Genomic DNA, 15,047 nt, shown 5'->3' on the forward strand with positions numbered 1-15,047 from the left:
CCTGGAAAAACTCTCCATCATTATAAACTCTCCATCATTTATGGTCTATTCAGGTTGGAGTATTGCAGGTTGTCAAAGCTCAGCTGTGATTGGCTGCTCTCAGCTCTGAAGTCCAACCCCTCCCACCTCAGAGAGCTGCACCTGAGTTGGAACCAGCTGCAGGATTCATCAGTGAAGGAACTGAGTGGTTTTCTGCAGAGTCCAGACTGTAAACTGTAAACTCTGAGGTCAGTACTGGTTTGGAACCAGTGGATGATGGTTTCAGCATCAAACACAGTTCATCACACATGTTGAATAAACATTGAACTGAAGGTTGATTCATCTCAAAATGACATCCAGAATATGAAAACTTCATTCTGTTCATGTTTGAAGTAAAAAAAAAAAAAAAAAAGAAAAAGAAAAAGGAAAAGGAAAAACAGGTCATCAGTGGTCATGTGACCAAACATCATTTCAACACACATTAGTTTTGGACTGAGGATTTAATTTCAAGGTGACATTTTCTGTAGTGTCAGATTCTGAAGTCGACGTTTCACTTTGATTTTCAGAGTGATGACACCCTGGAAAAACGCTCCATCATTATAAACTCTCCATCATTTATTCTCTATTCAGGTTGATTGACTGCAGTTTGTCAGAGCTCAGCTGTGATTGGCTGCTCTCAGCTCTGAAGTCCAACCCCTCCCACCTCAGAGAGCTGGACCTGAATATGAACCCCCTGAAGGAGTCATCAGTGAAGCCACTGATGGATCTTGTCTATAGCAGTGACCATCAACTGGAGAGTGTGAGGTCAGCACTGGTTTAGAACCATTGGATGATGGTTCCAGCACCAAAGCCAGTTGATCCCACAGCAGAGGTCCAGTGTTCCCAGTCAGTGTGAGAGGAGGATGGTGACGTCCAGCTGCTCCTCATTCATCCAACATCTGCTGCCAAACTGCTTCTTCTCTCAGTTCACCACTCAATTATTGATCAGTTCATCTTCATCAGGCCTCAGTATCAGTCCAACACTCCATGGTCACATGACCTTCTGATGTTCCACACTTGACATGTGACTGAGAGTCTGCTTCTTCTCACCAGTCACTCCATCATCTTCATCAACAGTCAACGTCTCTGTGATGATGCGTTCAAGGACCGTGAGTCTTGACTCCTGCTGTCTCTTCTTATCTTTGCAGGTGGTGGTGAGGATGAGGAGAGTGAAGAGGAGCGCTCCATCTACTGGTGGCTGACAGAACTACAACCAGTGGAGCCAAACAGCAAGCTGCACGCACCAACACTGTGTGGGTGTGTCACGACCTTTGACCCCAGTGCAGCCTGGTGGCTGGCGGACTGCTTCTCCCTACAAGCTGCTGTGGTTACTGGGAGAGACGTCCCAGAAGCCACTGGTGGAGTTGAATCCTCAGTGGAAGAAGCAGGACTTGGAGCAGCTGCTCAGTGAAGGCAGCAGCAACACAACCACTGCTTCTGCTCTCATCATCCACGGCTGGAACATCTCAGCATGAAGGTTCCACACATCAACAACACACTGCTCTGCTCTCACTTCAGACTTCTATAACATCTTCATTTTGGAGGTGAAAAATACTTTTCAAGAGACTTTATTTCTGCTTCATGATCTTAAATAAGGAAATCATGTGGAAAAGATAAAGTGATTCACAACACCTGTGATGGGAACTCAAATCATAATTGAATTATAAGTAAGACAAAAGAAGATTCCCTCAAAATAATTCATGGTTTTGATGCTTGCCAGATGTTTGTGTGGAGATTTCAGAAGGACGTCAATGAATCAGAAGGAAACCAGATCATTTATTTTATGTGATTATGTTATATCATCCTAACTTTGTTACGAGCTCAAACATTATATTTCAATGATTCAATATTCTGACAATAAAAGCCATCACAAGCTCTGACCTGTGTGACCTTGAACCTCAACTGACGTTTCATTTCTGCTGCTTTAACACTTTGATTATATATCTCCTGAAGTCCTGCCATGGGGATTCTCTGTATCTGAATAACTTGTGTACTCAAACCTTCTGTAGGCCATACCCACTTCTCCACTAGGTCTCAACATAAACCACATGAATCAATGAAAATAAATCTCACTTTTACAAACAAATCCAATTCAGTTCAAATATAATTTAAATAAAATAAATGATACATTATAATTAATCACCAACAGATAAATCAATGCTGGATATGAGGTGGTTTGCCCTCTCTGGGTCGGTGGGGAGGCCCTGCCTCAGGGGGAGGAGTTCCAGCATCTCGGGGTCTTGTTTAGGACGCCTCCCTGGGGAGGTGTTCCAGGCATGTCCCACCAGGAGGAGACCCTGCTGGAGGGACCAGGTCTCTGGGTTGGACTGGGAAGCCTTGGGGTCCCACTGGAGGAGCTGGAGGAGGTGACTGGGTCCAGGGAAGTCTGGGGGTCTCTGCTGAGGCTGCTGCCCCCGAGACCTGACTCCGGACACGGCAGTAGAAGATGGATGGATGGATGGATGGATGGATGGATGGATGGATGCCAGGTGATAGAACATTTCATAAAAACAGACTCTGCATTATAACTTCTATTACACTCTAAATAACTCACTCCAATATAACTGCACTCGTCCTTCTCTCACATTACATTGGATCACAATGACCAAACAACACAACAAAGACAATGATCCAACTGTACTGCCACTTCCAGACTCAGTGTAGGTCTGTAGGCCTCTTGGACCTTCATGTGAACCACTGCGTGTTGACTGGAGGTGAAACATGGCTGACTGCTGTCCTCCCACCTGGACAATGCAATCTCACTTTCAATCTCAATCTCTAAAAAACCTGATTGTGATTGAGAGGTCCTCAGAAGCCAATCACTGTTGGGAGTCCAGCCTTCAAACACTCCTCCTGAATCCAGAGTCACATCTGTGAGCATCTGGAACTTTGGCCCTGATCCTCCACACCACACACCTTGGGATGACAGCGCCACCTACCTGGATCCTTTCAGCAGCCAGTCCATGCTCTGACCCGTTTCCACTGTGGCCTGTTGGCTCATCTGGACCGGAGTCTGGATCATCAGTGTCCAGGTTCATGGAATCTGTCAGAGTGCCGCCGTCCTGTCATGTAATGATAGAGAATCACTCTATTTATACTAATGTGCAGAACCACTAGAGTGTCATTTCTTCACTGCTGTCAGCAACAAGCATTTGGTGTCACACTGGTGTACAACACTTATGGGCTAATTAATAAGAAATGACATATTTATGAATCACCTGCAATGCCCAGATTGTTGCTGCTTATCTGCTGATATGAGCCGTCAACTGTTGCAATATAGAACCACGGGCAGGAAATTACAATTAGTGTAGAGTGTATTATAATTTAAAAGTTTACTAACGGTAGTTCTTTGAAGAATTTAGCAGGGATGGAACAGGCTAACGTGACGACGTCACTTGTAAAACGGTAGGAGCTCAACCTGCTGTCACGGTGAAAATTCTGTGTTACGTCCCGTCTAGGGGGACCGAGACGCAACATGTGGGACACCTTCCCCCACTCCCAAGCCTCATTAATTTCTCACGGCAGTTGGCGGTTTTCAACAAAAACATTTATTGATCAGTAAATTGCGAAGGGAGTTTGGGTGATCGCATGAGAGAGAGAGAGAGAGAGAGAGAGAGAGAGATCCGCGTCAATTACAGCAGGTAGAATCGTTCAGGCAGGATTAGAAAACACGGTGGATCTGGTTGATTTTGGTCATAATGTACGATGTGCTGGATTTTTTTCTTATATGTGCTGTGCTTTACAATGAAACGTAAATGTGACGTATCGGCTTCGGCACTATTCAGATCAAATAAAGACCAGACAGGGACAGGAAAAAGAGTTTCGCTGTTGTTTTACACGCAAAACTACCGGGGTTGTCGCGTGAGCTTGCAATCCTGGCGTAAACTGATGGAGACGCCTCGCTCGGAAAATGCGCTTCAAAGTGCGCACGCACTGCAGACGCGCCGGAGATCCTGGGAGATGCTGCTGGCAAAACGTCTGCATCACACACACACACACACACACACACACACACACACACCAATTATCCCTAACCTATGCGCTGGAAAACACAAAAATATACAGCAAAACATCTTAACGTAAACACACTTTTATTGATAAAATCAAACATAGGCAGATATAACCTAAACAATTTTAAACCATGAGTTTTCTGTGCAATGATGAGCATAAATGCACATGGGAACATGTTGACCCATTTAATCCTTTCTTTCTTTATCATTAGACTACAAATATATTTCTGAATGACTTTTCCTGTTTTATAGGAGGTGGATCTTTTTGACTTGCTCATTTTAAAAGTAGCTTGCATGTTGAAAAAGTGTGAGCACCCCTGATCTATGCCCTTTTCCAAGTCCCACAATCACTTTCACTGTCATCTGCCTGATTACACCCATGCCATTTTCAGAAGAAAATTGCACAAACAGAATACATTCAAAAAATGTATCATACACATAGTTATCAAGTCAAGTTATTTATTTATTGTCATTGTTGAACAAAGTTAACAACAAAATTTGTTTGGAGCATCCCCATAACCACTGGCATCAGTACCCATAAAAATAATCATAAATAAGTGAGAAAAAAAAAAATATATATATATATGTATATATATATATATATATATATATATATATATATAATTTATGTACAGAAATTATTTGGTCATTCATTTTTTGCAATTCATAGTCATTCCCAACAGACATAACAGACACAAAAATTCAATGCATCACGCGTGGTTCAGACACAGCTTGCCTGTGATTGTACATTTGGCCAGTAGGTGGTTTCGTGTGCACATGAAGCTTCGAACCAGTTGGCTCAAGCGGTTCAATGCCTCATGAGGCTTCACCTCACCATCACTAGTCATGACACACAGCTTGCTGTTTGGCTCCACTTGTTGTAGTTCTGTCAGCCACCACTAGATGGAGCGCTCCTCTTCACTCTCCTCCTCATCCTCCCTCACCTCCACCTGTAGAGAGAAGAAGAGACAGCAGGAGTCAGGACTCACGGTCCTTGAACGCATCATCACAGAGACGCTGACTGTTGATGGAGATGGTGGAGTGACTGGTGAGAAGAAGCAGACTCTCAGTCACATGTCTAGTGTGGAACATGTGAAGGTCATGTGACCATGGAGTGTTGGACTGATACTGAGGCCTGATGAAGATGAACTGATCAATAATTGGGTGGTGAACTGAGAGAAGAAGCAGTTTGGCAGCAGATGTTGGATGAATGAGGAGCAGCTGGACGTCACCATCCTCCTCTCACACTGTGACTGGGAACACTGGACCTCTGCTGTGGGATCAACTGGCTTTGGTGCTGGAACCATCATCCAATGGTTCCAAACCAGTACTGACCTCGCACTCTCCAGTTGATAGTCTCTGCTGTGGACAAGATCCATTAGTGGCTTCACTCCTGAATCCTGCAGCTGGTTCCCATCCAGGTCCAGGTGGGAGGGGTTGGACTTCAGAGCTGAGAGCAGCCAATCACAGCTGAGCTCTGACAAACTGCAGCACCACAACCTGAATAGAGAATAAATGATGAAGCGTTTATAATGATGGAGAGTTTTTCCAGGGTGTCATCACTCTGAAAATCAAAGTGAAATGTCCACTTCAGAATCTGCAATCTGCAAGCTGACCACTAGATGGGAGGATTTTACACGCTGTACCTTTAAACCCAGTTTCATTCATTTCAAACACAAACCAGTGTCTGCAAATTGAATTTCCAACAGCAGTCAAGTGCAAATCATGACGACAACAACAAGAGTGATAGAAGTTGTAGAGTGAAGAGGGTGAACTGACCTCAGAGTCTCCAGTTTACAGTCTGGACTCTGCAGAAAACCACTCAGCTCCTTCACTGCTGAATCCTGCAGCAGGTTCTCACTCAGGTCCAGGTGTCTGAGGTGGGAGGGGTTGGACTTCGGAGCTGAGAGCAGCCAATCACAGCTGAGCTTTGACAACCTGCAATACTCCAACCTGAATAGAGAAGAAATGATGGAGAGTTTATAATGATGGAGAGTTTTTCCAGGGTGTCATCACTCTGAAAATCAAAGTGAAATGTCCACTTCAGAATCTGCAACAACACTTATATCAGTAGACTCATCAAGTTGCAAGGCAAATTTCTTACTGATAGGGATCTTCTCCAAAACCACACTTTCGATGTCTGCAGACATCTCATTAATACGTCTGGAGATTGTGTTATCTGAGAGAGGGACTTTGGCTATTTCTTTAGCCGCTTCGGGTCCGAGCGTCTCATTTACAATGGCTTTGCAGGCGGGAAGTATTAATTGCTCTGCCACAGTGTGGGACTTTTTTGATTTAGCCACAAGTTCAGCGTAGTGTTGCCACCCGTCCCGTTTTTCCCAGAATTGTTCTCTCCTTGTCTCCAAGCGCAAGGCAATTAGCTACCTGCTGCTGCCACCTACTGGTATGGAAGAGTACTACATGATTACTCTGCCAGGCGCTAGACTGCACAGGCACACAAATGGGATAATTTCCCACGGCACACCTGACAATATCTCGCGACACACAAACACTGGTTTACAGGAACGGGTGCTCATTAGAAAACGCTGGCAGTGTGTTTCCCGTGTCTTACTTCCGGTATAAAGTTCGCTTCAAAATTACAACAGAAATACTACCGAAAGATGCCAGTAGGTGGCAACGACGCTCTATAAATGCTTCTCTTAATGCAACAAATAAATGAAATGACTTTCATACTTACACCAACTGCTCTTAACCTATTTATTAAACAATTTAGACTTAAAGGCTTCTTTGTTGTTTCACCTTAACAGAACACTAATAATAATAATAATAATAATAATAATAATAATAATAATAATAATAATAATAATAATAATAATATTAAGAAATTGCCATTTACAAAACGTGCACATTTCTTTTAAACTTAAGTGTAGTTGTTTTCCATATCTATTGACGCAAATGACGTTAACCTTGCAATGAACGCAGCAACACTTGTACCTAATAACACTAATGATACAACAAATACACGTCAAAATGGTTGCAGTGAAAATGGATGCTTTTAATCATATATGTTTTGGCTCTTGCCAAGTAAAATTTCAGGAATTATTCTTTGTTTGTTTAGAATGTCGGACATGTATTCAGCGCTTTGTGATGAAGAGCTGGATGCCGTCATTGCAGAAATCCAACTCAGTCACCCAAACACAGGGTACAGAATGATGAGAGCATTCCTTCATGCCAGGGGATTACGAGTGCAAAGTAAGTTTGATATGAAGTTGATCCCCACATGAATGTATTCAGTAATCTGTATTGTGCATCAGTTTAACCCAAACAAACAAATATAATTAGCTTCATTTGTATAACGCTTTCCGTACAAAATGTAGCTAAAAGTGCTTACATGGATGATTAAAAAAAGAATGGCGGTATATTTTAAAAAAAGAAAGGGGGGGTATTTAATAAATGAAATCATACCTTTTGTCAGCATTATCTGTGTTAACACGGATTTGTGCCTTTAATATTTTATGTAGTTTGTCTTTCTTTTCTTTTTTTTTTTGCTGTTGTTGTAGTTCAAAGAGTATGTGATTCCTTAAGAAGAGTGGACCCAATTGGGACTGAAGTGCGAGCCTTGGCCAATCGCACACTAAGACGGAGGCAGTATTCTGTTCCTGCACCAAATGCAATGTGGCACATAGATGGAAACCACAAATTAATACGGTATTTTTCAAAACTGTTTGTAAATACTTGGACAAATGAAACATTGAGATTTTCTACCCACTCCAAATCTTTTCATCTTTGTACCATACCTTTTTTGTGTCAAATAAGCTGTGCATGAACCTTTTTCAATTAGCTATCTGATGCCTTATATATTTTAGATTTCTCTTTCCATCTTCTCTCCCTTTTTTACCAAAAGCTGGAGATTTGTCATTCACGGTGGAATAGATGGCTTTAGCCGTTTAATTGTTTATCTGTCAATAAACAACCGAGCATCCACAGTGTTGGAAACAGGGGCGGTCCTAGAATTTTTTTCTTGAGGGGGCAAGCTCGGGGCACAGACGGGTGGCACACCTGAATGACATTTGTTTTGTTTTTTTAAATGCCCTATGCCTTAGGTAATAATAAATGGTAGGCGGAGGTATGAATAATAGAACTATTTTATTTACCCAAATAATGCACAAAACAGTGTATCATCCAGCATTTAGTAATCTTATCTGACTGAGTAAAATGCTTTTTGTTTGTTTGAGTGGGTTGATCTGTGCTCCGGGAGAGTATACTGGTGTATCTAGTACTAGTAACCTAGTATTAGTTTCAGCAAGATAAACAAGTGTTTCATAGGTATCTATGTATCTTTGTTAACTTATATAGATGGAAACCAACAACTGAGTTTAGTTATGAATGTTTTTTTTTTTAAATTCATAACAGGTACAAAGTGCATACACATGAACAATCCCTTTGTGAGAATTATATTCAAGTTACCAAAGTTTGACTTATATTACAAGTACACAGTTTATATGTATTATTTACAAACAGGATTATGACAGCTGAATACGCTTGTTTTGGTGTTGACTACCTGCAGAATGCTGAATTGCAGATGATGGGCCCTCAACCTCATCATTGGGAAAAGTTCCTGGGAAAAGTTGTATAAATTACTCATAATGTCAATACAAGTATAACATCAACTCAACTTTTAATACTTATTCAAATGTTATCGATTTTAAAGACACCCTGCTTCCTTTCTTGACATTGTGGACATATCCTATTCACTTCATTTAAGCGTCTTATGTTATAGGCCACTTGTCTATCCATTAGCTCATAAAACAACAACCACACTTCCATTCAGCACCAATAAAGAGCATTAAAATAGACATAAAGTAATAAAACAGAATGTAATTAGATTAAATTAATATTGCCCATTCCACAGTCCAGAACAAAGCAGAGGTGGTGTGCGACTTTGAGTGTGACTGATTCAGGATGCAGTGACTGCAGTGATGGTGAGGTGAAGCCTCATGAGGCATTGAACCACTTGAGCCAACTGGTTCGAGAAACGGTTCATTTCTCGAAGTTTCATGTGCACACGAAACCACCTACTGGCCAAATGTACAATCACAGGCAAGCTGTGTCTGAACCACTTGTGATGCATTGAATTTTTGTGTCTGTTATGTCTGTTGGGAATGACTATGAATTGCAAAAAATGAATGACCAAATAATTTCTGTACATAAATTATATATATATTTTTGGTTTTTTTCTCACTTATTTATGATTATTTTTATGGGTACTGATGCCAGTGGTTATGGGGATGCTCCAAACAAATTTTGTTGTTAACTTTGTTCAACAATGACAATAAATAAATAACTTGACTTGATAACTATGTGTATGATACATTTTTTGAATGTATTCTGTTTGTGCAATTTTTTTCTGAAAATGGCATGGGTGTAATCAGGCAGATGACAGTGAAAGTGATTGTGGGACTTGGAAAAGGGCATAGATCACATTTACCCTGGACACCCTTGTCCAGGGTGTCCCCTGCCTTCGCCCTAAGACAGCTGGGAGAGGCTCCAGCAGACTCCCGTGACCCTGAGTTCGGGACTAAGCGGGTATGGAAAATGAATGAATGAACGTGTTTTCTAATCCTGCCTGAACGATTCTACCTGCTGTAATTGACGCGGATCTCTCTCTCTCTCTCTCTCTCTCTCTCTCTCTCTCTCTCTCTCTCTCACACTCACTCTCTCTCTCCCTCTCTCTCTCCATGCGATCGACCCAAACTCCCTTCGCAATTGACCAGTAGATCGTGATGGACGTAATGGGCACCCCTGGCATAGATGCTTGTGTAACATGGACATTGATGTACAGGACAGGGGGCTCCATCCTATCACCTCTCCTCTCCTCACTCTCTCCCTAAGCTCTCAAAACTATCTCCAAACTAAACGCTATCTAGTCTCAAACACTCCAAACTATAAACACTATCCAAAATCTAGTAATCCAAACTCTCTCCAAATCTCAGTTGACTGCAACTCTCCTACAATAACCCCCATTTTGAATGGAGCCTGAGGGGTCTATATAAACCGTTAAAATATGAATTGCAGATATATATATATATATATATATATATACATATATATATATACATATATATATATATATATACATATATATGTATCCACTGAGACTTACCGTCTGTAATGTGTCTTCCACAGGTCCGGTACGGGTCATGGACTACGAGGAGTACGACGACGAGTACTTGCTCTTCCAGCAGCTTCTCAACGACACCGCCAACACCTCTGAGCCGGGTTACGTGGTCAGCGACCCGGTCCAGCTGTGTCCCAGGACCGGCGTCAACCACTTTGGCGCCAGGATCATCCCAGTCTTCTACTACGTCAACTTCCTGCTCAGCTACCTCGGCAACGGCTTGGTGCTCTTTGTCATCTACAAGTACGAGAAGCTCAACACCGCCACCAACGTCTTCCTCCTGAACCTGGTCCTGTCCAATGTCCTCTTCACCTCCAGCCTCCCCTCCAGTACCCCGAGAGCACCGTGCTACCAGCAGTTCCTGCTCTTCTTCCTGCGCCCGCTCTTCATGGTGATGTACTGCTACACCGGCATCACCGTCCGCGTCCTGTCCACTCGGCTGAAGAACAAGTGCCGCACCGTCAAGCTCATCTTTGTCACCGTTTTCACCTTTTTCCTCTGCTGGACGTCCTACAACGTGATAGTCTTCCTGCGCGCCCTCGAGCTCTCCGGCCCCAGCCGGGGGGGCGGCTCATCGTGTGCCGCCTCGGATGCCACGGACTATGCGCTGTACGTGACGCAGAACGTGGCCTACGTGTACTGTTGCGTCAGTCCCGTGTTTTACACGTTTGTGGGCAAGAAGTTCCAGAGCCACTTGAGAAAGCTGCTGGCCAGGAAGCTGCCGTGCCTCCACAAGCACATGAGCCTCAGCAGCCAGAGCAGCAGGACCACGTCCCAGAGGACCGCACACTCTGTCTACTAGTGCCCGTCTCACACACACACACACACACACACACACACACACACACACACACACACACACACACACACACACAGCCAGTTGTTCCCACCAAGACAGTAAGCGCTGTATATCTAGAAAAACATACTAGCAGTTCATGGACTAAGTCTCAATCCAGGGTCTGCATCCTTGGAAGGAAGCCTCCATTGTCTGAAGGAAGCGTCCTCCGTCCGAAGGAAGCGTCCTCCGTCCGAAGGATGCGTCCTCCGTCTGAATGAAGCGTCCTCCGTCTGAAGGAAGCGTCCTCCCAAGGACCCGGCCCAGGAGGACCGACCCAAACCCCGCCTCCCCGGTAACCTCACGGGACGGTCTAGCCTTGGGCGTACTTCCTGGTTGCGTCACCGCCGTTCCCTCCTGCTGGCCAAACCCGGAGTGTGGTTTTCATAGCATCAAGCTCACCATTGGTTGGTTGGATGTTCAAATCAGTAAAAACCCTGCGTTAAAAACTGAAGATTTGATGTGAAATTTCAATACTTAAATTTATACGCGGTGTCTTTGCCAGTAGATGGCGCTAATTTCAGCTGACTTCCCAGGATCCCAGGATGCTTTGCAGCAGCAGCACGCAAAGCATCCTGGGATACAGAAGTAGGGGGAAGGATAGTAGTGGTGTAGCCTTGGTGCTAACAGTAGGGAGCATTTGGAGCGTCGTTCTGACTATTGGGAATTGGGAGGAGCCTTCAGCGCAGTGCGGTGACGCAACTTCCTTTCAAATTGCAGCCTTCCAAGGATGCAGCGCCTGAACTGAGACACAGCCATGGATTGCTGGTGACGTACGGGGTCACGTGACCCGTTCACTGACCAGTGAACATGGCGCGGGGATGTGTGTGAAAAGTACACAATTATTCTTTGGGTTTTGAACTCAACGGTTTGTTGTGTTGTGTAAACCTTGTCAGCAGTGAGTTGTATCAACTATTATCAACTACTACAAATAGATCAATAAATACACACATTTTATGGACTGAAATGTGTTTTTCTGATGTGGGCTGTTTGTCCTGGTGTGTTTCCAGAGGAAGTCCTGGATCCTTGTGGCTGTAGGGGGAGTAGGAGGCTCAACGTTGGCCTTGACAAAGGACAGTAGTGACCTTGTCACTGCTGAGCTCCACTCAGTTTGTTCAAACACTGGGTTTGTTTTTACCTAACCCTGATGGAGCCTTGCTATGAGTGGAACTGTGACACACGAGAAGGCTTTACTAGACAGAGGGGGTGGGGGGTAGCGGAGCAGCAGCAGATGGATGCAGTGTTTTGGTGAGCCACCTCATAGGAGGAGACAATGTATCCTGGGATATCATGGAGAAAACGTGTTGCTGTAATGTCAATGGAACCAAGTCAGTGTCTGTGAAGCCCCACCAGGGTGTTGAGCTACGAGAACAGGGGTGACATGACAGACCTGCATCGAGTCGGCGGGCCACCGAAGTTATGTTGACGGGGGGGGGGCAACTCCATTGGGACAGACCTCTACATCGCGGTCGAACGTGATATATGGATAGATGGCGGTCAAAACGCTATTTCGCCGGTGATAGATAGTGTGTGTTGAATACATACATTCGTCACTGTATTTTGATTTACCTTGTATGTATATCTATACTGTTGGAATCATATATTTAGTTTAGATGTTAGTGTTGAATAATATAATTAGTTTAGATGTTTGTTTATAATAACATGATTATTAATATAAAGCTGTTTAATCATTTGGCTGACCTACTCATAGAGAAAAGGCATTGTTGCAGGAGTCACACAAAGAGCTCAAGAAGGAACAAAGGGAAGAACATCCCTCACTAACTGGTGACCCTGGGGGAGCAGAGGGTGACCCTGGAGACCAGAGGGTGACCCTGGGGGACCAGTGGGTGACCAGAGGGTGACCCTGGGGGACCGGATCACCCTGGGGGAGCAGAGGGTGACCATGGGGGACCAGAGGATGGACAGAGAGCTAACTGACTTTGCGACCACCATAAGACTTTATAACCCGGTCATTTACAGGGGGGAGAACTCATGATCCATCGGAGGCACGGGGGGGAGGAGCCTGTGACCTCAGGCATGTTGTGCACTGTATTATTTCAACAGGTCACGCTGGAACCAATGATGGATCATTTGGCTCCCTGCCAAATAAGGACTTGTTTCCTGTTGCACTCAGTAATCAGAGACTTGGATCAAAGGCTGCCCCAACATCCAATGAGGCTTGGGTCTGGAGACCAGGCAGCCAGTCAGAAGAGGACAACACCTGGGAGTGTTTGCATGTTTTCTTTCTGTATAAAAGGACTGGGTCAAGGGACAGAGAGCAGTCAGACTTCATGCCCTGACAATACTTTGGTGTTGCTAGGGTTCTGAACTGGGCCCAGAGCTCTGTATAGTTGTACCCTCAATTGATTTCTTTACTAAAGACATATTTAAATTGGCATTCTTCTCCTGTGACTCTTCATTCAACCAACACGCGGATCAGCAGCACGGCACAAGGAAATCTGATCCAACAATACATAGAGAGAGAGAGAGAGAGAGAGAGAGAGAATTTTGTGTATACAACATTAATACAAACAAAGTACCGTAAATACACCAGGGATTGACAGAAAAAAAAAAGATAACCTTAATCAACCGATGTAGTTTGGCCTAATAGAGTTGCCGTATGTGATGTCATTGGCAGTCGCCCACCGGACAGAGGCCACTGCCAATGACGTCACATACGGCAACTCTATTAGGACGGGGTTTGCCCATGTCTGTACTAGAACCATCCAGAACCACCAGGGTGTTTAGCTCTTAGAACACCCTAGAAGCTCCTAGAACCATCCAGAACCACCCAGAACCACCAGGGTGTTTAGCTCTTAGAACCCCCTAGAACAATCCAGAACCACCAGGGTGTTTAGCTCTTAGAACCCCCGAGAACAATCTAGAACCACCAGGGTGTTGAGCGCTTTATTGCAATGACTCTGCAAACACTGAGACACCTGAGTCAAATGATACAAGTGTTGGTGAAGATGCCACATTTCACAGCACATTGAAGCTACTAACATAGATCTACATACACATTAATCTACCTGAACATGCAAACACAAGCAGGTGGAGATTTAAAGATACTGCTCAAGAAAAAAGGTGCATTAAACATTGATGGACTTATATGGGTACGCATACAAATATATATTTATTAGTGCTGGGACTCCATTAAAGAAAATAATCTAATTAATTATGGTCTTTGTAATTGGTCAAACCTCTGACCTTTGACCTCTATCAGTCATGGTTGACCTCCAGTGCTCACGCAGTGCTTCACTGGAAGGCCAAGAACAATCCAAGAGTCCATATGTGGCACTGCAAGGTCCACCAGTGGCTTCTGGGACGTCTCTCCCAGTAACCACAGCAATGTGTAGGGAGAAGCAGTCTGCCAGCCACCAGGCTCCACTGGGGTCAAAGGTTGTGACACGCAGTTCTGTCAGCCACCACTAGATGGAGCTCTCCTCTTCACTCTCCTCCTCATCCTCCCTCAATACCTCTCCCACCTGCAGCAGAAATAAAGTCTCTTGAAAAGTATTTTTCACCTCGAAAATGAAGATGTTATAGAAGTCTGAAGTGAGAGCAGAGCAGTGTGTTGTTGATGTGTGGAACCTTCATGCTGAGATGTTCCAGCCGTGGATGATGAGAGCAGAAGCAGTGGTTGTGTTGCTGCTGCCTTCACTGAGCAGCTGCTCCAAGTCCTGCTTCTTCCACTGAGGATTCAGCTCCACCAGTGGCTTCTGGGACGTCTCTCCCAGTAACCACAGCAGCTTGTAGGGAGAAGCAGTCCGCCAGCCACCAGGCTCCACTGGGGTCAAAGATCGTGACACGCAGTTCTGTCAGCCACCACTAGATGGAGCGCTCCTCTTCACTCTCCTCCTCATCCTCCCTCAATACCTCTCCCACCTGCAGAGAGAAGAAGAGACAGCAGGAGTCAGGACTCACAGTCCTTGAACGCATCATCACACAGACGTTGACTGTTGATGGAGATGGTGGAGTGACTGGTGAGAAGAAGCAGACTCTCAGTCACATGTCAAGTGTGGAACATATGAAGGTCATGTGACCA

At 44.4% G+C, this 15,047-nt stretch overlaps 1 long non-coding RNA gene across 1 annotated transcript in view; it reads left to right on the plus strand.

The window, feature by feature from the left end:
- Positions 1-206: 206 nt before the first annotated feature.
- The window catches only part of LOC142879703 (uncharacterized), a 59,270-nt gene continuing 44,429 nt past the window's right edge, over positions 207-15,047 (plus strand). Inside the window, exon 1 of the long non-coding RNA XR_012925338.1 lies at positions 207-227. This is a non-coding gene — a long non-coding RNA (uncharacterized LOC142879703). The remainder of the gene's footprint in view (positions 228-15,047) is intronic.

The sequence above is a fragment of the Nelusetta ayraudi genome, unplaced genomic scaffold (genome assembly GCF_046127955.1).
Source record: "Nelusetta ayraudi isolate G7.1 ecotype Tasmania unplaced genomic scaffold, CSIRO-AGI_Nayr_v1 ptg000142l, whole genome shotgun sequence".
In the NCBI taxonomy this organism is placed as follows: Eukaryota; Metazoa; Chordata; class Actinopteri; order Tetraodontiformes; family Monacanthidae; genus Nelusetta; species Nelusetta ayraudi.